This window comes from Macaca thibetana, chromosome 9 (assembly GCF_024542745.1).
Source record: "Macaca thibetana thibetana isolate TM-01 chromosome 9, ASM2454274v1, whole genome shotgun sequence".
Taxonomy (NCBI): Eukaryota; Metazoa; Chordata; class Mammalia; order Primates; family Cercopithecidae; genus Macaca; species Macaca thibetana.
Window position 1 is genome coordinate 87103690 of NC_065586.1, and position 25666 is coordinate 87129355.

General features: G+C 39.4%; 1 protein-coding gene across 6 annotated transcripts in view; it reads left to right on the forward strand.

The window, feature by feature from the left end:
* Window positions 1-25666, forward strand: part of PCGF5 (polycomb group ring finger 5) — a 132302-nt gene that overhangs the window by 32027 nt on the left and 74609 nt on the right. Inside the window, exon 1 of one of the 6 annotated variants that reach the window (XM_050804883.1) lies at window positions 22549-25620. The exons of 4 other annotated variants lie outside the window; for them this stretch is intronic. The gene's annotated coding sequence lies outside the window, so the exon portion shown is untranslated. Of the gene's footprint in view, window positions 1-22548; window positions 25621-25666 lie in introns of those variants that run through there. One more of the 6 variants, XM_050804887.1, reaches the window with a different exon arrangement.

A 25666-nucleotide genomic window follows, 5' to 3' on the forward strand; every position in this document is an offset into this window, starting at 1 on the left:
TCTTCATTTTTAAAAAAGATAGTATTAAGGATATTCTTGTGTGCTAATGAGAGCTGTCCATCAGAGAGCAAAAGTTGATGATATAAGGGAAAGAAAAGAATGTCTGGGGTGTTATCCTCAAGTAGGGCAACGAAGGATGGGATGCAGATCATGTGTGGGGACATCTGTGGTTCACTATGGTGCCCATAGAGAAAGCAGAGAGTATAGGGGGAGTAGATATGGTGAGAGTGTGTGTGAGTTCTCTTCTGATGCCTGTTTTCTCAGTGGAATAGGAAGCAGCTGAGAGTGAGGATGGGGAAGGTGGTTTGAGGGTTTAAGAGAGAGAAAAGATGAGAAATAGTCCATCAGGAAATTGGGAGATTAATAGAAGAGGGACACATAGATTGCCTGCAGCATTAAAGGCCCACTTAAAGTTTGTGGTTATGAATTTAAAGGAGTAAATGCCACCATACACCTTTGAGAAAAGTGCCTCTGGACATTAGATATCACCTACTTCAAAAAAAAAAAAAAGTCAAATATTAAAAGAAAATTTAGGGTAGAATTAGACAGGAAAAGCCCAGTATTCTGTTAGCCTTGTCTAGACTCCTAGAAGATCACTTGCTTTAGAGGGTTAATAATATTCTTAAATAATTGAATATCAATTATATGTGTATATATATGCATATATATGCATGCGCATATATATATGTAGAGAGAGAGAGAGGGGCAGGGTCTCTGTCACTCAGACGGGAGTGCATTGGTGCAGTCACAGCTCACTGCAGCCTTGGCCTCCTGGCCTCAAGCAATCCTCCACCTCGTTTTTTAATTTTTTTGTGGAGGTGAGGTTCTCACTATGTTACCCAGGCTAGTCTCGAACTCCTGGGCTCAAGCAGTTCTCCTGCCTTGGCCTCCCAAAGTGCTGAGATTACAGGCATGAGTCACCATGCCCAGCCTAAATTGTATTTTTGTAAATGAAATTTAAATGCTGTCGTAGACTGGTTCTTTAAAGTAGCAGAGCCTAGACAGGGGCTTAGGGGCAATTAGTTTATTTTGAGGAATAATCCCAAAGAACAGCATTTGAGACTGGTAAGAGTTAATAGGGAACGAAGGAAACCCAATCCAAAGTTTGTGCATCAACTTGGTCACCATTGTGGGCAACTGGGACTTGTTCCCACAGGACACCCTCCAAGAATGTGCCTTAAAATTGGCTACTAGATAAATTGGGGTGGGTGATATTCGTTATTTGTCCACTTTCCCCCATCCCCTACTGGTCAAATGTTGCCCCATGAGGTGTTAAGTCTATCATGGGACTGCACATTTGTCAGAATGGCTCACGGGTTTCCTACACATATTCCACATGGTGGCAGAGAAGGCCCAGAGTGGAAAGCACATGATGACGGTGCAGTTGAAGTGAGATTCTGTCAGCAAGGGCTGGAATGTCAGTGCCAAGAGGAGTGATGTGGGGCAAAGATGTCCAATGCAGAAATGTACTAATTACAAAAGTATCTGTTAAAATGTTGGCCAATAAACCATAATCAGACCCTAATTTCAGTTTACAAAGTTCAAACGTTTATATATTAGACTTTCTAAGCAAGAAATCTGTGCATGCACACTGAACCACCCAAGCCCCACAGCATCATGGAAGCACAAAGCAGAGTTTTATGTCCCTTCTCACCCTAGGGTTTTTGCACTTGCTAAGCCATTCTTGTTCCTTTATTCTCCCAGCTCTTTCCATGGCTTCACAGTCATGCAGGTTTCAGCAGAAATGTTGTATCTTCAGAGAGTTTCCTTACTACCTTAACGAAATATCCCACCCTGTCCCCCACCTCTGACACATACTCACCCAGCTCCTTTCCATTACTCGGATGTGTTTTTTCAGAATTTCAGAGGGTGACAAATGCTATTTATGTATTTATTGTTGGTTCCCCTCACAGACTCCATGAGGGCAGCTGGACAATAGTATCCCCAGCACTGCATGGAAGGAGCCTTGTCTATACTTGTTGAATACCTGGTTTTCATAGTTCATCTTCTTTGTTTGCTCTTTCCCTGTCATCTGGTTTCATCCCAGCCAGTGAAGTCACTTACTAGATGAGGAACTGCTGAGGTACTGGGAATTCACTGGTGGACAAGATATAATCCCCGCCTTGAGTCTCACAGTCTGTCAAGGAGCCTCCAGGTTCTTTTTATCCTGTGCATGATGTGGAACCATTCAAATCTCTTTTTAAACAACAAAAAAATTAACATGATGTGGTTTTTATATTAGATGTGAACAAGCGAGCCAGTTAATGGCATGTCCTGGTTGTCTAAAGCTGAGTGACAAACTACTCCAAAACTTAACGATTTCAAACAACAGTAATCGTTTATCTCTCACAGTTTCTGTGAGTCAGGAATTTGGAATCTGGTCAGCAGCGTAGCCTGTCTCCATTCCACTTGGCATCAGCAGGGGAGGCTGGAAGTCTAGGGGAATCATCTGGAGGCTCGCAAGCTGACTCTCATGTGCTGGGTCTAGTCTGAGACTCCTGGGCTCCTCGGGCACATCCCTCTCTCTGTGTGACTGCTCCATGATGTATTATTTTCTGAGGATGACTGTACAGACATATATCTTTGGAAAATAAAATCTCCACGGGCAGTGTTATCACCACTGCTGACGTTTATTGAGGGTGAGGGCTTCCTGTGGTCCAGGCATTGTGCTAAGTGTTCTCCGTGTATCATATTATCTAACCCCCGATGAGTGGGATTTGTAAGGTAGCCCTTTTGTACAGTGAAGCAATAGGGACTCACCGAAGTTAAATGACTGGTGTGAGCTCACAAAGAACTTTTGAACTTACTGGGGAAAGGGCTAATGGTGGTAGAGAGTGCGTGGGAGCCTTGCTTCCAGAGGGAAAATGGGTTTCTTTACTGACTCCTCTGTCAACAGGTACTGGACATCGTCCTCTCCCACCATATCCCCCTTTTTCCTTCCTATTTTCAATACATTTTCATTTTGTTGTATTAAATTTCAATTATATTTTACCTGCATCCTTTTCCATTGTGAACAGAAGTCATTTTTGTCATGTATTGAGTCCAGATTGATCTGGAAACATAAGTATCATGAAAAGACATCTAAACCGGTTACAAAAAACTTTCTGGATCCTAAACTATGGGTATGTTGGAAACTTTTATATGAAAAAAATGACACATTTTCTTTTACCAGTGAATCCCAAACTTTTTGCAGCTGGGGTACTCTGAGAATCACCTGGTTCAGTGGTTTTCAAAGGAGAGTCGTCATCCTGATAGGGAGGGAACAAGTGTACTTAGTAAATGCTCCCCTCCCCACCACCACATCTTTCTTCCTGCCTTGAGAATGACCTGCCTGCCCCATCCAGAAAGGCAGTAGCTCTGGAATCTGGTGCATTTTAAATCTCAGTATTGAGGATCTCTTAGATTCTGTTACTTAATATGTGTTTAATGAATGAATCCCATAAATGTAACATCTCTCAAACTGTTCATGCTTCTGTGGTTTCCCCCTGAAACGTGGCATCCAATTATTAGAAATTAGAAACATATTTAGTTTTAGGGCCCCTCCCAAGTACCTAAAAGAGATAGTAAATATTTTTTGTTTCAGCCTCATAACACTTATTTTAAAACAGACCTGCCGAGGAAATAGAAGCAAGATTTTCTTTGTCTGCATTCATTTTGCCATTTAGGAAAGAGTTCTCCTGGTTCTCAAGATGTTTCATTCATTCAATAAATACTGATTATCTACTAAGTGCCAGACATTGGGGAAATGAATCTACATCAGTGAACAAAACAGACAAAAAATACCTGCCCTCACAGAGCTTGCATTCTAATGGGTAGAGATAAATATATAACATTTTTACTTTTTCAGACAATGAGAAATACTATAGAGAAAAGTAAACCCAGAGAAGGGGAATAGAAGTGTCAGATCATGTCATTTTACATAATTATGTTTCCTTGGATTTCCATCTTCTCTCAATTGAACCCACAGTCCTTGCAGTGGCCCAGAAGAACCTGCATGACCCATCCTATCTCCCTGACCTCAGTCCCATCTGCTCATTCTCAATCACACTGGCCTCCTTGCTGGGGGAACCTTGTACATCGGCATCGTTCCTGCTTAGGTCACTTTTCTTTCTCTCTGTGTAGTCACTCATCCTTTTGATAACTATAAGACCAACTTCCTTACCTGTTTTGTGGTCTTTACCCAGATGTCATCTTCTCAGTAATGCCTTTGCTGACACCTTGTTTTAAATTTCAGTCACCCTCCTTACCTAACCCTAGTACCCCTACTCTCCTGGAGGTCACCCGGAACCACCATTTCAGCATAACCATTGGCAATGCAGCATCACTGGCTTTCTCTCTAGAAGGCAGATGCAGAGTTCAAGCTTGTCTCTGTCCTCCCATCTTGTTGGGAATTTTCTGTAAAGGCCCTGATTAGTGGCAGCACCATGGGAATCTCCCTGGCCTCTTCAGTAGCGTTGATTCAATCCTGAGTTTAATTAGCGGCAATTCCCAGGATGACATTTTGGCCTTGTCATACCACGGGGCAGTACCTCTTAGGGATTGGATGTAGTTTTGTGCAATAAAGAGCCCGCCTTCAGATGGGTTATTTCTACCCCAGGATCTTTGGCTGCGTGTGTTTGGTATTAGTCTTCTTCCTTTTCTCACCAGGCCATTCTTGTTCTCCTCCTGTCTTAGATGTTTCTCTCTTTCATCACCCTCTGTGATTGCCTCATCTGAGTTCTTAGCTTTCAGTTTCACTGGCCATGCTGACCTTTTACGTATTTGTTGTTTTTCTTCAGAAACTGAAACTGCATCACATACATGCTGGTTTCTATCTGCCTCTCCCATTTCATTAAAAGCCTAGTTTTTTCTTCTGTGTCTCTACCACTTTCTGGGTCTTACAGCATTCAAAGGATCATTTGTGCTTCCACAAGCAAAGTTCCAGAGTCTGTGAATTTTATGACATAATAAACAAGATTGAAAATGTACTTGACACAGGTTGGGTTCCCTGGGAAGCTGACTCTCAGGTATAGTTTTGTATCCAGCGTGTTTATTAGGGAATGCTCTTTGAAGGGTGGGAAGGAAGCAAGGGGGGCAGAAGAGGAGTTGAGCTGTAGAGCCAGCATGCCAGGGAGCTCTGGAACTAGAATGACTCCTCAGAGTTGTCTTGACTTGGGCCAAGATGGCCAGGCCTTTATACTCCAGCATCCCTCAGTCCTTGCATCCTTGGGAAAGTGACCTTGGGCAAAGAGGATCTTTGCAGCTGAGGCCATCTCTGCAAGAGGCCAACAATATCCCCGTCAAGTGCAGCCCAAAGGCTTCTCTGAAGGGGGATCTGATCTCTGCTTCCCAGCATCTTCCACATTAATGTATGTGAAATTCAGCAACAGCACCAAGATATGATGCAGTATTTTAGTTAAGAAGTAACCAAGGCCAGTTTTAGTTTAATACTGAAATTTGATTGAGTTCATTGAAATCCTAGGATGTTAGAGTCCAAAGAAGCCATAAAAATCCTTTATGCAACTCTATTGTTTGACAGATAGGGAAGTGGAATAAATAAGGGAGAATAAATTTTAGTGTAGTTTCCCCAGAAACAGACCTCAAGACAAGAATTTGAGAGTAAGTGGTTTATATGAGAGGTTCTTCCAAGAAATATCAGCAGGGAAGTAGAGAAGTGGGACAGGGAGGAAAAAGAAGGCAATAAAGGGTATAGTTTCAAGAGAATTGCTGCTCTGGGCAACTGGAGCTCAATCCCTTTAAGTAACTCTGGGAACTAGTCTACACGCTTCAGACTATCCTACCCAAAGGACAGAGAAATTTGGTTACTTTCCCATCAACTGTCCATCCTCCTTGACTGAGGGCTGTTTCCTGGAGATGATAAGTTCCCTGCATTTTTGCCTTACCCTGGGAGAGGGCCCAACCTGCTCCCAGAGTCAGAATAAAAGCCACAGGTGTTCAAGAATGCTGCCTTCAGCATGTAGAGATGAGCGTGGAGGAGATAGGCGGGAGGAGGAGACAGTGACAGTGTCTGCTATAGGGGATTGCCTGAAACTGAACCAGAACTCTGGTATCCTGACTACTGACCAAGGTTCTTTATGCTGATTGTTAATGTCTTCCTACTCAGTGCCCAAAATTGTTCAAGTAATCTAGTTAAGAGAGAGTGAGGGTATAGAAAGAACAGGGGATGTAGCCCCTTTCTGGGAAGTGCACATATATGTTTGAAAGAAGAAGAGATTTTGTTAGCATTAATATCAACAGGTATGGATGAGATTGCATTGAAAGCTGTGCTTTGCATTTGTCGTTGTTGAGGTGCTGCTATAAGGGATTGTTCCGGAAGGGAAGGTGCTTTTTGATTTGTTGTTTTGTTTTTAAGCTATTGAGTCTTGAACACAGTCTTAGTGGGAAATTTGAACATAATTGACAGAGACCGAGAGGCAGGATTGTATACTGGTGAAGAGTGGCGGCCTTTCTAGTGGTCCGTCTGGTTTATCCTATATTCATCACTTAGTGGTCATCGGACAGTGGCAAATTAAGCTTTTGTTTCTTCCTGTATACAATGGGTCCAATTATAGAACCCAATTCATAAGGGTGTTGAGAGCATTCAGTGAAGTAATTGATGTAAAAATATTAACCTAGAGCTTGCTGTGTAGGAGGTTGATAACATTAGCTGTGTTCGTGATTATTGTTGACAGAGGGAAGTGGAAAGGGAGGGTCAGGTGGGAGAATGGTCAGAGCTTGGGCAAGCACAAGATTCAAGAAGTAAATGGAAAAATAGTGTGAAGTGGAACTCCTGAGACACCAGGGAGGTGATGGGGAAAGTTTTATAAAAGTGAGAAGAGCCGCCCACTTAGACCACATATTCATGGGAGCTGTCTTAGTTTTCTGTTGCTACAGCAGAATACCTGAGACTGGGTAATTTATAAAGGAAAGAAATGTATTGCTTACATATCTGGAGGCTGGGATATCCAAGGTCGAAATATCTGGTGAGGGCCTTCTTGCTGGTGGAGACCCTCTGCAACGTTCTGAGCCGGGCATCTCATGGTGAGGGGCTGAGTGTGTCAGCTCAGGTCTCTCTTTGTATAAAGCCACCAGTCCTATCATGGTTCCCCCCAGTGAGATTACTAATCTTAATTACCTCCCAAAGCCCCATCTCTAAATGCCATTAACAAATGAATTTGAAGATTAAGTTTTCAGCACATGAAATTTGGGGAACACATTCAAATCATAAACAGGAGCCTAGGTCCCATCAAAGTGAAAGCTTACCGGGAAGCCCAGTATGTAAAAAAATACATCAATAGAGCTATGTGTTTGAAGGTGGAGTGGAGAACTATCTTCTCCCCTCCTCCCTCCACCCATAGCCCCTGAGGGAATTCTGAGAAACCCCAAGGCAGCAAGAACAAAAACATTGTCTGCAGAAGGATTTTTTAACACTACTGTAACCTCATTTGTTATGTTTTGAGTTCATTTTCCAGAAAACCTTGTGGGTTTTTTTTTTTTTTTTTTTTTTTTTTTAAGAAACCCATCTTGGATGAAATTTTGCGTAAGTGTGTTACTTTTTTGCCTTCTTAACAAGGCTGAATGAAAACCTTTTAATCTGTTCTTGATAACTTTTGATTATAGTAATGAACATTTAGTGAAGGTTCTGTGCTTTAATGTGGTGATCTCCAACCTCAGAGGTTCTGAAGAGTTAGGACTGTTTACTGGTACTGTGCTTTTGAAATTGTTAAAAGAAGCAGGATGGCATCAAGGGAGGGTCCTGGACTTGGGAGCTACACTGTCCAGGATTATATCCAAGCCTTGCATTTTGTTAGCATTGTGACCTGGAGTAACCACTCTTTGCCTCAATTTCTTCTTTCCCAAATTAAGAAGAATAATTGTACTCACCCCGTAGGATTATTGTGAGAAATAAATAAGTTTTTATTATTGCTTAGAACTATGCCTTCATATAAAATAAGCTATATAAGTGTTATGATGATGATGGTCAATGTATCTGTTTTTATAGTTCTTCTGTCTTTTTTGATGTAGTGCAGTGGTTAAGCCTATAGACTCTGAAGCAAAATAATCTGGATTTGAATCTACCACCATTGTGATCTGATTGTTTTAAGCTGATTCATTTTTGTGACCCTAATGATTTCAGTAAAACCCACCGTTGTGACCTTGAGAGAGTTAATTTAATTCCCTGTGATTCAGTTTATTCTTCTGAAAAATGAGGCAAATAATAGAAAGTAGTTAACAGGATTGTTGTGAGGATTTAATAGGATAAATTTGTAAGCTCTTAGCACAGTATTTGGCACATAGTGAGTAGTCATTGCATAGTAATCATTACTGTTAATTATTAAGAGTCTAAATGAGGGATACTATAATATACAGCCAGAAGTTTTTACTATATTTGACTCCTTAGAAGCCTTGAAAACTTCCTTCTTGTACCCAATTGGTTTCAGTAAATAGAGGTTATTAACTAATTATTGATCTTAAATAGTAAGTTATTTTCAACGTGCTTCTTAATGTTGGGGCAAGGGGTAGTTGGGCGAAGAGATTGGCCATTTATGCTATATAATACAATGCTTATTATCACTATGACTCAACTTTTAGATGTATTTATGTTGAAGGAGTTAGATCCTTCTTTGCTTAAAAGGTTGACATGATTAATGTTCAGATGAGGGGATATTTTCAAAGGAGGAAAAACAGTAAAGAAATGTGTTGGTGAAAATGACTCAAAACAATAGAGGGTAAGTGGCAAATTTTCTGATGCAGAATATAGGCCAAACATGATTTTAAAAGGCAAGAAAGCAAACAAACAAAAATGGTGATTTTGCAGCCTTGATGGAGGTAGGGGCAGGGGAAGTGTTCAGCCACAATCTACCAGCAAACGCTTTGGTACTAAGGATTTTAAGGGCTAATTTAGGTCTCTAAAGCATGCCACTGTCAAGACTAACCCATTCATGAGGGCTTTGTGTAGCCAAGGTTTTGTTGCATATTAAAATGTTTAGAAAAATTATCCAACATTTGGGAATAAGGCACAAGGATGATTGCATGTCTTTTTAGTGTTTTCTTGGAGCACTTAAGACACCAGTCAAGGATCACGTAATTCTCTAGGAAAATGTTCCTTTGTTTAATTTACTTTTTATTAGGATCCAGATTCTATGAAGTTAGATGTTAATTTGTAGATTGATCACCTGCAAATGATTTCTGCTTGATAAAGAAGATAACCCCAAAGGTTTTAGTTTTATTGCCCTATAGGATAGTAACTACTTTTATATCTAAATTAGCAATCTTATTTCAGTATTCTATATTTTGTTGACTGTATACACTTCAGTCTTTCCTGTGTTACACTGAACCAGATGTACCATCCTGCTGAGTTAAAGTAAATTTTTGATATTTGCTTAATATATATTTGTTCAAGAGTCATGTTTTTAATTTCTTGAAAGCTACATCCTGACAAACCAATTACCTATATTCATGGAAATTTTCTTTCCTGTAGTTTTCTCCTTTCTCTAACATTTTTGATTTCCATTGTAATTTTGAAATTGAAATAAATTTTATAGATCTTTTATTCTTTTAATTAGGAAATCTCTCAGCAACAAAAACAATTATATATATTTAAAAGTTTTAAACCTGATTGTTTTAGGCTGTTGAATTTTCGTGAACCTAATAATTTCAGTCAGGCCCACATTTCTGAAATGAGCGTTATGTCAGTGTAAGCTAATTTAACACTTTTATGCAGTTTTCATAAGTGTACAACTATTTGCTGTTTATTGTTTGTGAAGCATGACACCACAAAATCATAAAAATGTTCTAATTCCTGTAACCAGAACTACAGATAAGGTAGTGATAAAATTTAGAGAACATGTTGTTGAATAGTTATTTGCTTTTATAAAGATGAAACTTTTAGAATTATGAATATAATGTTTAATTTGCGTAAGTTTATGTCTACTCTTTACTCCTCATAAAATATTCTGACAAGCTTTGCGATAGGGAAGTGGGCTGTTAGGGATGTCTTAGATAGGATTCCAGCATTGGATAATAAATTGAATTTATTGGATTAGGTTTTAATTAAACCTTAATCTGAATTAAGGTTTTCATTTTTAAAAACCTTACCTTGGTCTTTCCTCCTTTTGTTAGATGTTTGCCCTCAAGTAACTGTCTTGTATACTTTTAACTAATACTTACTTCGTGGGTATTAATTTAATTCTTCTAGAATGCAGACTCTATGATGACCGGACCAGGTCTATTTTATTTACTGTTGTGTTCCAGGCACATTTTTACAAACAACCTGTTTGGAAGTTACTAAAACACAGAATAAGTGGATATGAAATGGTAGAGCCATTCCTTTCCAGACAAATGTTTGGTTCTCAAGTCTTGGAAGATGATAAACATGAGAACCCAGAAAATGCGAAGAAGGAGAGCTCCGAGGATAAAAATAGTTGTACATAGCAAAAGTTCCCCACTGCCAACTCATTATTGCCGTGTCCTGCCCTTTTTTCTCTCTTCTTCAGATTCCTTCCTCCATTCACTGCCTCACTGTCTTTTGTGAAAATGAGTACTTTGGGTATTGTTTTGATTCTGTGTAGGTCACCAAGATCAAGAAATGTAATAAATGCCTTTATCTGGGCACAATGGTGAAAGATTTCCTTCATGTTCAAGTTTGAACTTCTTTCTCATAAAATACCAGAAATAATGTTTCTTAAAGTTTGGAATACATAGCTATATTTAAATTGAAATATATTGATAAACTATCTAGTAAACTTATAATTTTTATCTACATAAACAATTTTCTAAAATTTTATGAGTAAACTAAGTTATATGTAATATAGTTTAGGATCCTAATTCTTATGGTCCACTGAGATTAGATATGTAAATACAATTATTTTAAATGCATAAAATATATTTATCTCTCTCACTAGAGTCACTAAGTTGGGCAAAATCTTCATTTCTTTGATTTTTCCCTGTCATCCAACCTTGAGCACAATTGTTCCCAAACATTTTGAAAGGCTACTATGGAGTGAGTTTTCTTTCTTCTGGGTTTCTAAATGACTAGACATTTTAAATACACACAGACACACACACACACACACACACACACACACACATAGCTCAGCTAACATGGAGCAAATTATCTGCCACCCTTCCCCAGGTCAGACCTGGCACTCTAAATCCTTCACAGATAATCTGTGAATAAAAACACACCCACAGACCTAGATATTAGTATTTTAAGTGACAAAGCTATATTCCAGTGTTCATTCATAAACTGTTTGTGCCAAGCTCAAAGTACATTTTTCCTGAAGAAACAATGTTGTGAACATTATAAATGATGAGTTTCTCCGGCCAGCCCACACAAGTCCTATTTAATCTGTGTTTGTCCATCTAACTATTCATCTATCCATCAAACACCTAGAGAGTTTCTACTTTATGCCAAATTCTTTGCCCTGCATTGGACCACATCAGAATCATCAACAGTGTATTTACAGTTAATAAAACTGAGGCAGGGCACGGTGGCTCAGCCTGTAATCCCAGCATTTTGGAAGGCTGAGGCAGGTGGATCACTTGCAGTCAGGAGTTCGAGACAAGCCTGGCCAACATGGCAAAACCCCATCTCTACTAAAAATACAAAGATTAGCCAGGTGTGGTGGCAGGCACCTATAATCCCAGCTACTTGGGAGGCTGAGGTGGGAGAACTGCTTGAACCCGGGAGGCAGAGGTTTCAGTGAGCTGAGATCACACCACTGTACTTCAGCCTGGATGACAGACTGAGACTCTGTCTCAAAAAAAAAAAAAAACTAAAAGAGATGGTATACCAACATTTTGGCAAATTTAAGCAACAGCCTAACAAGACATTGGCTTTTTAATCTTTTATCTATAAAATAGTGCCACAAATATTTATCAGAGAACTACTATGTGCCAAAGTCTGTGCTTGTCACTAGGAATGAAAGAGTAAACAGGGTAGCCCCTGCCGTCAAGGAGCTGAACAGCAGAACTCGGAGAAGAAGCAGGTTTGATTAAAGGAGAATGGAAAGGTAGGTACAAAAGTAACATTTGAAAAGGATAGTGACTTCTGTGAAAACAAGCACTAGGTGTTATAAATAAGACTCTTCAACATGTCAGCAATGATAAACCACATTTTTTTTAAATCTCTCAAACCAAAGAGACAATTTTTGATGCCTTTGAATGAGAAATAAAAGAGAGTGGGAGGGAGAAAGGAATTAGGCAGAGTATGAGGAAGCTATCACCTGGGATGGAACTAGCAGACAAGGAAAGCCTGCATGAAGCCTCAACGCACTTAGGAGAGTACACTTGGCTGCATTTCCCCACAGTGGTCCCTTCATTATGCAACTACATCGTTGCCAGTCTGGAACAAGAACACTGGGTAGGTAGAAATGGTAGGAGACAGCAATCAACTTAGAGTAAAGGGTGAAGTCTCAGTAACAGCCTGTGGGGGACTGCATGGTCTCTGACCTCCTTTCCTGTGCTCTCTCCGTTGTGCCTGAGCGTGATCCTCACTGCGCCTGAGCATGATCCTGCCTCCATGCCTTTGCCTTACATTCTGTATTCTCTGCCTGGTATGCTCTTTCCCCAGTTACCTGCACAGTTTAGTCCCTTACCTCATTCAGGTCTGTGCTAAATGTCACCTAACTAAGTCCTTCTCTCACCTCCCTGTTTTAAATAGCACTGCTCCAGAGTCTTGGTTTTATTTTCCTTTACAGCACTGATCACTACATGACCTTATTTATTTGTTTATTGCCTATTTCCTTCTACTAGTATGCAGGGTCTGTGAGAGCAGGAGCTTTGTCTGGTTCACTGCTGTATTTCCTGTGCTGAGAACATAGCCTGGCCCACTGTAGAAGGAATTAGGAGGCACATTTTCTAAGAAGGAGCTTTTAGCATAGAAAGACCCTTTTCCTAAAAACCTTTTAAAGAGGAATTTTTCAGCCTGTCATTTGCTTGTATTTAAGTTTAAGACCACTTTGGTGAGGGATGTGCAGCTGGTGGTAGTATTCTTCTACTAGAGAGTTGTGAGATGAGCCATTTGTCATTTCATTGCTTTTGATCTTTCACTTTTTTTTCTACTTTCAGCTTCTTGAGAAATTCAAAATCTACAGAAAAGTTGCCAAAATATTTCAATGAACATCCATATATCTCTCACTTAGATTCACTGTTTAGCATTTTGCCACATTTGCTTTATCTCTCTATATACATGTTACTACAATTTTTAATGAACCATTTAAGAGTAGTTGCAGATATGACCCTTTACCTCTAAATACTTCAGTTTGTATCACCTAAGAAAGGAGATACAGTTACCATATTCAGGAAATATGATAATAGTATCTAATGTGCAGACCTGTCCCAATGATATCCTTTATAACCATAACAATAATGAAGTCCCAATTTAGGCAACAGTCTAAAATCACACATTATATTTAGTTATCAAGTTTCTTTAATCTTTCTCAATTTTTCTTTGTCTTTCATGACATTAATATTTTTGAAAAGTGTAGGCCATTTGTTTTGTAAAATGACCCTCAGTGTGGACTTATTTTATGTTTCCAAATGATTATAGTCAGGATAGACATTTTGGGCAGAAATACTACATAGGTGATAATGTATCCTCCTAAGAGCGTCATCTCAGCAGGTACATAATGTCGGATTATCCCATTATTAGTGCTGTTAAATGCAATCACTGTTTAGGTAGCATCCAATGGATTTCTCCATTGTAAAGGTAACTTTTCCCCTTTGTAATTCATAAATTTATAGTATCAGTTTTAATTACATGAAATTAGACTCTCTCTATGGAGAGACACTGTACTACTATGTAAATATCCTGCTCCCCAACACTTTTTTCTTAATAGTTTTAGGATCCCTGGAGATTCTTGCCTGAATCAATTAATAACATGGTTATAAAATAGTGATTTTATAATTCTTTCATTCCTTACATAAGTTGACATTCTCTTGAAAAGAAGGAGTCTTCTTTTTCTCCCATTTGGTTATTTGCTTGCTTGTTGTAAATATGGACTCATGGATTATTTTCTTTAAATTCAGTGTGTGTGATCCATTCCTCTTGCTCATTTTGATGCTCAGATTGTCCTAGAGTTGGCCTAACTGCACTGATCCTTGGCATCTGGGGACATAAATACCTAATCCTAGGAGTAAGAAATATTTTTAGTCCATTCACAGTGCCGCTTCAATTTTAATTGTGTATGAATCACCTGAGGGCCCAGATTCTGCATTCCTAACAAGCTTCCTGGTGATTCCGATGCTGATCTGTGAACCCTGGCTGAAGTAGCAAAGCTGCAGGTATCTATGGGCTCATCGGGAAGAGCCAAAACACATTGCTTTCCCTGTATTAGTATGAAAAATTCACCTCATTATCATAGAAGAGAATGATCTCTTGGAAAATGTATGAACTCTGGTAGGCATAGGGGAGAGAAGACATGCACCCCACCTGCTTGAGTCCCAGAAATCATGATAATGAGAAATGCTGGCCTCACACTCATGCTTATTTTGCATTTCTCTTGAAATCCTGACCTTTCAGGGAGCTGGCTTCAGTTCCTGGTTTCTGGGACCATGGGAAATAGTGTCACCTTCAGTGTTGGATGTGTCTCTACTGATTTTCTCTGTTAGTTAAACCAAACTTTATTGGTACCAAGGGAAGTTAGGCAGTTTGAGCTCTCCTAATCAAAAAGTAAATTCTCATTTTTCTTGCTCTACAGGAGTGTGAGCTTTCTGCCATTGGCAGGTTTCAGTGGCTTTTAGTCAAATACTTTTTTCCCCTTTAGAAGTCATTGGCATTCTGGCCATTTGTAGTTTGTTACTGTTACGTTCAATTCATTTATTCAGAATTACCAATATACATAGTATTTTGTGTTGCTTAGTAACTTCGTTTAATCTATTTACATTTTATCATTAATCGTTTTTTCTGACATAATTTCATTTACTCATCTGTCATCTAACTAATATTTTCCCTTAGTCTGTTAATTATGTTAATTGATGGGATCTTCCTTGTAGAAGAAGAGAACTTTACAAGTGAGGGACTTCCTCTTTAGACATCTGTCAGAAGTCGGAGGATGGGTCTGGGCACAGTGGCACATACCTGTAATCCCAGAACTTTTGGGAGGCTAAGACAGGAGGATCATTTGAGACCAGGAGTTTGAGATCAGCCTGGACAGCATAGTGAGGCTTTGTCTTTATGAAAAATTAGATTAAAGAGAAAAAGGAATTGGAGGATATCTGCTGATAGGAGTAGAGTCTTCTAGTTTAGTAGCTACCAGTGGGCCTTGGGGAATGAATGAATGTGGAACCAATATGCACATGTCAACTCAATGAGATTGACATGTTGGAAATTGAGATTTCCAAATGGGTGTTTTTGTTTGTTGTTTATTTCTTCCTTTTAATCTCTACCATTTGTGTCTTTTGCCACTTTTGGCATTTAGATGGATAGCAGATCAGAGCATTAGACATCTGTAAAGCTTGGGCAGTTTCTGACATATAAATGATTTGCAACTTCATATGCCCCACTGCTCTCCCTTAACATTTCCTTCTTCCTAGAGGGCTGGGACCCCACCTGTCTGCTGGGAGACTTGGATGCCCTTCCCCTTATTGCACACAGTCCACCTGCTGCTTGAGATCCTTTTTCTGCCAGAGAGTGCTACAGCTCTTGTGCTTCCTGGTCACAGCACACATTTGTGTTCATTGAACGATGTGGAGTTAGTATGAATTTTATTCTCTGTCTCTCAATTATGTATATGTTACAGAAGATTGTTTAACATAGCCACACTGTGAAAACATTACTTCTAAATGCTAACCTGCAAATCTAGTAAGATACACAAGTAGGTACCTTTTAAGTCATCTTTGTTAGAGGATGCCACCTGAAGATCTCTAATGTCAAACTGGATAATTGGCTTAGCTTGGTAAGAGATCATCGGCCCACAGAGGTTCAGTGGTTGCTATAGAAGCACAGGGCCAGCAGAACCTGTGGTCTGTGGAGGCCACTAGTACAGTATTCAGGGGCTTTGTCATGGCTGGGTGCCAACACCTGGTGGAAAGCAGAAAGGCTGTTTCAGTGCCTCTAGTGCTAGACACCTGGTGCCAATTAGACCACACCTGCTTTCTGCTGTTTGGTCTCTCCCTTTCTCTCTCCTGTGAACCACATTTAAAAATAATCACTGAAAATCAGAAATGTTTCCAGTTTTAACCCAAAACTCTGTTTGTATTGTCTCAAAAATGTGTATGTATTGTGGAGATAGTAAGTAGGAGAGCAAGGTTCACCTATTCTCTCATTTAAATGTAGAAGAATATCTTATGTTTTCTGACACAAAAAAATTCTCCGACAGGTGAACTGCGTCACACAAAAACCCAGAAGGACTGTAGTAGCATCCTTCACAGTGCCTAAAGCAGTGTTTACCATGCATTAGGTACCAGGAGGTATTTGTTAAATAAGTGGTCCAAAGCAAAAAAGAATGGTAATGGGTGCATTTTATTTTTATTTCCCATCTTACCAGCTTTTTGAAAGCATTATTTTGATTACAGCAAACTTAAATTCCTCATTAGATTTCCAATGCTGTGTTTGAACGTTGCTCAAATGTCAGTCCCTGGCTGTTTATGCACATATGTATAATACTGACTTGGCTCTATCCAGACACAGAAATGCATACTTAGTTGATGTGATTAGCTGGGGGAATTAGTTGTTAAGTTAAAGAATATTCTGGAAAGTTAGGTGGTGCCTTTAATGTCTGAAAATCTTGAAGTGATTTCTTAGAGTGTTACTCCAAGACAGTGTGCTGTGTTACTCTTACCGTATTGTTATAGAGGTTATTGTAAATTCAGCCAGCATTTGTTGAGCTCCTGCCAGGTTCCCAGACCTTTGCAGGGGCCATACCTGTCCCTGCCTTCAGGTCATTTACTATTGGACCTGATCTGCATAAATGCGAAACGTCAGTACTGACACAAAACCAACTTAGGTATCAGGTTCGTGGGTCTCTAGCAGTTCTTCTCTCTTCATAGGAAGAGATTCCTATGAGGTAGAAAGGCTGGAAGAATGAACAGTTTAGGAAGATGTAGAATTGCAACTGAATGGTGAAGAAGAGGAAGAGGAGGAGGAGGGAGAGCATTCCAGTTAGTAGGGCTCAGTGTAAGCAGAAGCTAGAGGTTGGCATTCACACTGTGTTCGAGGGATAGTGAGAAGCCTGGTCTAGTTGTTGAAGTAGAGGTTTTATCTTGGAAAGAGTGGAGACAAGGTTATAGAGCTTATCTGGAACCAGGCCCCAGAGGTGTTGCAGTGCTGCAGAGCAAAGTGGTCTGGAAGGTGGTTGAGCAGCACTAGAATGGTTCAGGAGCTGCACCACAAGGTTCCGCTCTTGCCTCCATTGTCAGGAGCAGTGTGATACTGGTTGTTGCACAAACTCTCTGTGCCATGGTTTCCTCATTTATAAGATGAGGACAATGATTTCATTTATCTTACAGGGTTGCTGTAAATAATAAATGAAACAATAATGATATAAAATGCTTAGCAAAGTACTGTGTACTTGGAAGAGCTCTTTCCATTGTTAGTTATTAGGCAAGGGAGAGAAATGAAGCTGATACTCAGAATAGGTTAATTGAAGCTTGAGAAAGCTTTATATAGAGTTGCTTTTTGCCTTCAGGCAGTTGAAAATGGGATATTAGAGGTGTCACCATAATTTCCAGACTGTTCAAGAAGGCGCAGGAAGATACATGAAGTGATGTATTGCATGAGGCTATTGTTTTCACTACATCCCCATTTCACAGATTTGATGAACATGCGTAAAAGTCATTGAGAAATAATTAGATCAGAGTAATTTGGAGTGTCCCTTAATAGTCACAGATAACTCTTATTCTGGTCAGTTAGAGGAAACAAATTATTTGACCAGAAGTAGCTGGAAGTTTGGTTTGCTTTTTTTTCCTGATGAATATTTTATATTGTATACTCAGAGGTTACTGTACTGACAGGAATGAGATAGAGAATTGAATCTGAATAAATCAAAGTGGAAAATAACTATGAATATCCCTAGAAGAATTGTAGAACTTAACTTCTATAACGCATGCCTGCTAATTCTGTTTGTTGTGTTCACACTTTGGGTAGGTAAGAAAATGGAAGGCAGCTCTCTATAAAAACAAGAGTTCTGTTTTAATACCCTTCCTTAAAGTTTTTCTTTAATCTTAAGATTTTTTTCTTAGCTGGAAGTAAGTTTAATTCATCTAGTGGGGCGTTTGGATTTTTATTAAGCTTGATGTCTTCTCTTTGTAAAGATCTGAGTAAGTTGTACTTCAGACTCATCTTCATGGTAGAAACTATGAAAAATTGTACGGCATGTGTGTTATACTATATGAAGAAATAGCATCTTCAAAGGGTAATATTATAAACACTCATATTTTAATCACAATAAGTTATACTTCCTAAGTGCTGCTCGTCTGTATCTTAATTCTGAATATTATAGATGCTTCCATATCTGGTATAGAGAGTGTTCTTATGTGCAGTGTAAGTGTTTTCAAGGGTCAAAGCTTGTAAATGCTAATAGTTTCTTGTGTAGCACTCCAAATATAATGCCATGCATTTACTGGCATGAATAGTTATTAATTAGTATTAATGCTATTTGTGTTTTAGAAAATGTAAGAGAGATGAATCAAAAGTATGACTAATATTTGAAGGAACATGTCTATTTCTTAGTCTGTGCAGTCCTTAAAATATACTCTACATATGTGTGGATATATATGTATGTATTTGTATACACATATGCATAAATGTATAAGTAATCTCTATTTGGCTACATGTAGCACAAATTAGTTCTGTGTCAGATATTATAAGTACACTTCTGTACTTTGTTCATTAACTTCATTATTTTATTTTATTTTAAAAAATTCTTTGAGATGAAGTTTTGCTCTTGTTGCCCAGGCTGGAGTGTAATGGCGCGATCTCAGCTTGCTGCAACCTCCGCCTCCCAGGTCCAAGCAATTCTCCTGCCTCAGCCTCCCGAGTAGCTGGGATTATAGGCATGCACCACCACACTTGGCTATTTTTTTTTTTTTTTTTTTTTTTTTTTTTTTGTATTTTTAGTAGAGATGGGATTTCTCCATGTTGGTCAGGCTGGTCTCGAACTCCCGACCTCAGGTGACCCACCCACCTTGGCCTCCCAAAGTGCTGGGATTGCAGGTATGAGCCACCATGCCCAGCCACTTCATTATTTTAATGTGCCACATTAAGTGTTGTGTACTACATGTTAAACATTAAACAGATTTATTCTAAATGCCTGCTATGGGTTGAATTGAGTCTCTCAGAAAGAACTGGTGAAGTCTTAGCCTCTGCTGCCTGTGAATATCAATTTATTTGGTAAAGTCATATTCTTGGAAGGTATAATCAATTTGGGCTCTTAATTCAATAAGACTCGTGTCCTTATAAGAAGAGGAAAAGGCCAGGCCTGGTGGCTCACGCCTGTAATCCCAGCACTTTGGGAGGCCAAGGTGGGTGGATTGCTTGAGCCCAGAAGTTCGAGACCAGCCTGGGAAACACGGTGAAATCCTGTCACTACAAAAAATACAAAAATTTTCTGAGCATGGTGATATGTACCTTTGGTCCCAGCTACTCTGGAGGTTGAGGTGGGAGGATCACTTGAGCCTGAGAGGTCAAGGCTGCAATGAGGCGTGATTGTACCACTGCATTCTGGCCTGGGAGACAGAGACTTTGTCTTAAAAAATATATGTTAAAAAAAATGAAAAGGAGAGAGAGACAGACAAGGAGAACATCATGTAAAGATAGATGCACAGAGAGAAGACGGCCATGGGACTACTGGAGTAACAGCACAATTGCATGTTGTAGGGGAGGGGAAATTTCCTCCAGGGAGGTTGCTACCAGAAGAAGGGACTATACTTAGCTATCTCTGGGTTAGGGAATTTAAGGGAACTGATCAAATTCAAAATCTTGGCTATGAGAAATAGGAGAGAATTTGTCCAGGCATATACAGGAGTAATTTTAAGAACAAAGCAAAACAAAATGCAGCATTAATAACCCAGTTGACTGGGATAGCATATTTTTAGTAGTACTGATTTGCAGACAAGCACACTGACAGAGGAGCAGGACAAACAGATGAACGGCGAAAAGGCTAAAGAACTGCAGATAAAATATAACCAAAACAGGGAGAAAGTTGATGATGATTGCACTGGGTCTGAGGAAGACAAGGAAGGAAATGGATCCAGAGAAATGTTGATTAAACTAAATTGAAAGGAAGGAGCAGAGAATCCCCAAATGGGGATATAAGCCAGAATATAGTTATTTTAAAATCAATTTATGCTTATAAGTTCAGGCTCTAATTACAGAAAGTCTTTCCTTTTCTAGTAGAAATGAGTGTTCTACTTAAAATTTCAGACTTCACTTATAAAAAGGATTAAATAATCAATAGTTACGGAAATATTGTAAAGGAAATGGTGATCTATGAATTTATAATCATGAAGTTCTAATTAACTTCCTCATCAGTACTTGTAATAAGCATCACCCTCCTAACATTTTTGGGAAGTGAAATATCATTGTAAGTTGTTCAAATCAGGAACAACAGTTCTTGACAGAACTTGCTTTTTAAAAGCATAAATGAATACATGTAATTACTTCTCTTCCTTGGATTTTTCTGCAGTTTTCTTAATTTAATAAATTAAAATGATGATAATGAAATGATCTGGTATCAAAGCCTCCTCTTTTATAATTCAGTAGTATAGTTAGTGAACAGACCTCGGCCTTGATGACTTGTGTGAAAAGCACTTTGAAACTCCCTGTTCACAGATTCTTCTTAATATGCATATAATACTCATCCAAAAAGCTAGAAAGGGAGAATACCTGTCAGCAGCTTAAATTCCCTTGTTTAACATCATGGAAATAAAGACATACCTCCTTCTCCTTGGGAGGTTGTCAGGTCTGATCTAGTTCCCATAGCTGCACTATTAGTATTTTCAAATGTGCCCTCTTTTGCTGAGTTTGCTGTCTTTGAAAAGAGATGGGATGGGGAAGTCTCACCACCCAGCCCTTCAGGGCCTCTTCTCAGACCACAATCCAAGCTGCTGATGCTGGCCATGGTGAGGCTGGAGTTGACAGCTAACACACTTTTTTTCCTGGCCTTCTTATTTACCATCGATATGCCATGACCATTCATTTGTAACTGGCAGAGAAGGCATGTAGGACTAATTTCTTGTCCACCCATAGTGCTGCTGCTTTCAACTGGAGTTTTTGTCACTTGATCATGTTCCATTTAACACTTTATTAATAAATTTTGATATATTGCGCCATAATTGTTTCTTGTGGATAAATCTCTACTCCCTGGTGTGATTTTAATTAATAACCCAAGAAGGCAGGGATTATGTCTTAACACATTCTTTGTAAAGATCCCTTCAAGAAGAAACCCAATAAAGAATACATAGGATCAGTTCTTAGAATGTGTGCAATTATTCAGTTTTTCAATAAACATTTATTTGAACACTTGCTTTCTGCCATCCACTCTGCTAGGGATATGCATAGCCAAGCAGTGGATCCACTGGGCTTACACTGTAGTGGGAGATACAGATGAGTAAATCAGATAATCTAAGAGTGTGATATTTGATTTGAGAGGATAAATGTGAGTCATTTTGTATGAATATGGTCTGTGTGTATAGAGGAGGCTCTTTGGCAGCTTTGAGGTGCCTGGGAAGGTGACCTTTGAAATCAGCTGATACCTGAAACGATATATAAGGGTTGGTCAGACTTAGCAGAGGTGGGGAAGGGTGAGGGGATAAAGACAGGGTGTTCATTTGGAAGAAGACCTGTCTAGCTAACTAGAGAGTAAAGGGGTACATTATGGCTGGAGCACAGAGTTCAAGTAGGGGTGGGGACACTGTAGAAGTGAAAGGGATCTGAAATGGCCTTATTAAGTGTTTGGGCATTATCCCATGAGGTTTTTTAAAGCCAGAGAACAGCATGATCAAATTTATATAGTTAGAAAGAGTCTTCTGGCTCTTCTGTGGAAGATGCTTTGGCAGAAAAGAGCTATAGGAAGACTACTTAAGAGTTCATTGAGTGATAGAGAGTAGAGATGATAGTGATCTGAACAGGGTGGCTAAATGGAGGGATTTAAGAGACATTTAGCATGGGATGTCCTTGAAAATTATTGGATTGTGGGAGAGGGGTGCAGTAAGAGAAAGACATGGTCAAGGGTGATTGGAAGTTCTCTTCAATTCTCTGTTCCCCCTACCATTCCTCCATCATTGATTTTAGGCAACCATAGATTTACAGTTATAATATTCATGGTCATAAAATAAATATATGTGGGCCTTATAGGACATTTATGTTCAATTATAATATTTTCTCTAATCTCTATAGGAAGACCTTTATATTATGGAGAGTAGTTTACATGTTAAAGGCTCTCTGTGTTAAAATATTAAATAGCATTCTTAGATATATAATTTGTAATAATGAAAATTTCACTTCACTTTTTTTTTTTTTTTTTTTTTTTTTTTTGAGACAGAGTCTCTCGCTCTGTCGCCCAGGCTAGAGTGCAGTGGCGTGATCTTGGCTCACTGCAAGTTCCGCCTCCTGGATTCACGCCATTCTCCTGCCTCAGCCTCCCAAAGTGCTGGGATTACAGGCATGAGCCATCGCGCCTGACTGAAAAATTTGCCTTATTTAATATTTCAGGGAAATGTAAATATATAACCACATTTTTCAACCACATTATGTCACTAAAATTCAGTTAATTAATGATGTATTTATTAGGCAGGAAAGGAATGTGAACTTTTAGTATAGAACTGCCTACCCATCTATTGCCCAGCCATAAATGAAATAAAAATCTAGACATAAAATATAAAGTAATGAAAACATTTCTTAGATATACAGATAGCTCCAAGTAGTTCTAGGAGTTATTAAGAGCCATTTGTGGTTCTCTGGAAGAGTCTGGGCCAAAACTCAAATGCAACAGTTACCACTTTGGGATTATGCTTCTTTGATAGGGAATCACCAGTGGCCACTTCACTCCTAAGTGCCATCTAGACAGTTATTTCCCTCCCTCTCCTCATCCATTCTTCTCTTTCTTTCTTCCTTTTTTAACAACAACAAAAAAATTTAATCTGTGGTTTTTTTGTTTTGTTTTTAAATGTATTCTCGCTCTTGTCCCCCAGACTGGAGTGCAATGGCACCATCTCAGCTCACTGCAACCTCCACATCCCGGGTTCTAGCGATTCTCCTGCCTCAGCCTCCCTAGTAGCTGGGATTACAGCCACCTGCCACCAAGCCCAGCTAATTTTGATATTTTTAGTAGAGACAAGGTTTCACCATGTTGGCCAGGCTGGTCTTGAACTCCTGACCTCAGTTGATCTGCCCGTCTTGGCCTCCCAAAGTGCTGGTATTACAGGCATGAGCGACCGCGCCCGGCCCTAATCTGTTTCTTTCCAGACCTCCCTTAAGTTCTTGGACTTGAGAAGTACTCTCAAGAGATATTAAAGAAAACTGAACCTGGCACCTTTATTTTGGTCTTGGCTCTACCAGGATCAGCTCTGTAATTATGAATTTGCCACGTCTCAGGATGTTAGTTTCTACATCTGTAAAATGAGAAAGCTGGAGTACATTATTGATAAGGGGACTCCCAGCTATGATTCCTTTATCCTGCCTTTTTTTTTTCCCCCTGGCCCTATATATCCAGTTGCTTCCAGGCCTTTGTTTACTTGAGGGTCCTCCTGGTACTTGAGATTTGTTATCAGAGCTACCCCCTCATGTTATAGCTTCCATCATTTGTCCCCTGCCCCCACTGGCAGTACCAAGGGACTATACTAGGATAAGTAACTGGTAAGGAGCCCCAGGGGAAAAGGAGAGGCAGCACAGCAGCTGAAAGTCCCATGTTTTAATACTTAAAATCTGCATACACATCACACAGGAAAGTTGCCATTTCGCAACATTCCCTCTTACCATTACAATAATAATACTTTGTTATTATTATTATTATTTTGAGGCGGAGCCTTGTCTGTTGCCCAGGCTGGAGTGCAGTGGTGCTATCTCGGCTCACTGCAACCTCCGCCTCCTAGGTTCAAGCGATTCTCCTGCCTCTGCCTCCCAAGTAGCTGGGACTACAGGCACCTGCCACCATGCCCACCTAATTTTTGTATTTTTAGTAGAGATGGGGTTTCACCATATTGGCCAGTCTGGTCTCAAACTTCTGACCTCATGATCCGCCCACCTCAGCCTCTCAAAGTGCTGGGATTACAGGCATGAGCCACCGTGCCAGGCCTATTATTATTATTTTTTTTAACCAGACAAATGTTTGAGTTTTTAAACTTGTTTTTATTTTGTGTATGTGTGCATTTTTTAAAATTGGGGTGGAAGAGATGGAATGATTGCTGAAGAGGGCAGAGGCAAAGCCACATAACACTTTACTACAAACTATTGCTGCCTCTCCAGATACAAAGCACAGATTGCCTTACAAAGGTTGTAGTTCTCACTCATCCCAAGTCCATTCTGGCAACCCCACCTCCACATTCATCCTCAGGTACTGCTCTATCACATGTTTGTGACCCCTTCCTTCATTGCTAACATATGTCATCCTAAAACCAGTCTTCAAGCTCGTTTCCTTCAGGAATACTGATTAACTGCACTTGTGATTGGTCATCAATCACATTTAAGCCCCCTGGACTTCATTGTTATTCTTTTAAAATATATTTAAAATAGTTTCAGACACAAAATAGGAAAATAACAAGTCATTTTTATATATTGTGGTATATATACAGTAATATCCTCCAATACATATTTTAAACACACTAGAAATGGGGTGATTTTTCACATATTGTTCTATTTAGTCTCTGAAATGAAAGATATGAAGGGTAAAGAGTAATCCTACTGCCATGAAGTTATTTGACCTCGCTTGTTTTCTCTTACTCATTGTGATTGCTGTGACTTATGAAGTTGATCCCAGCTTGGACATTGGCATATACGATTTTGCAAAATGATTCTTTAAAGGACTATAAGAATATGGTCATTTAAAGCTGTTTCAGAAAATGTATTGCTCCTACTGTGATATTAGAAATGGCAATTTTTAAACTTATGTCAAAGTTTGATTATAAAATGGATAGTTTCAAAAGCTGCCTTGGTCTACTGCTTGATGCATTTTAAACTTGAAATGGATCTTTGAACACCTGTATGACTGCTGGACTAGCGGTTGTTTGTTGGTTTGCCACTTAGAGTCATCTATCACTATATATAGTAAGAAGCTAACGCCTATCAGTTGGAGAAAAAGCAAATACTTTGCATTGACAATCTCCCCTACCCTCTATTATTGTCATTTTCTTAAGCCATCACTGCTCTGGCTTCTAAAATACACGTTTTTGAATGAAGGTTTTTGCAGTGAATGGTCTCTTGTAGGTCTCAAAGTCCACTAGAAAGAGTACTGGGCTTTTGTTTGTTTTGAACCTTGCAAACAGTAATGCTTCTTTACCACTCACCCTCCCCCCACCCTTACCCTCCACAACGTTCCCGTTTGCTTATAGTTGTCAACGACCATGATCTCTGGACGCACGCTACAGTAACAAGTTTGTTAGTGATTTTCAAATAAGGTGCAAATCAAGGGATGGCTTTGTCCCTACTTCGGCGCAGGTGGTACAGACTTGGGGAAGACGCAGCTCAGGAGACAAATTCTCAGGGTGAGTCAGTCTCATCACTGACCGTTGCTTTTAAACCCTCCAGGAA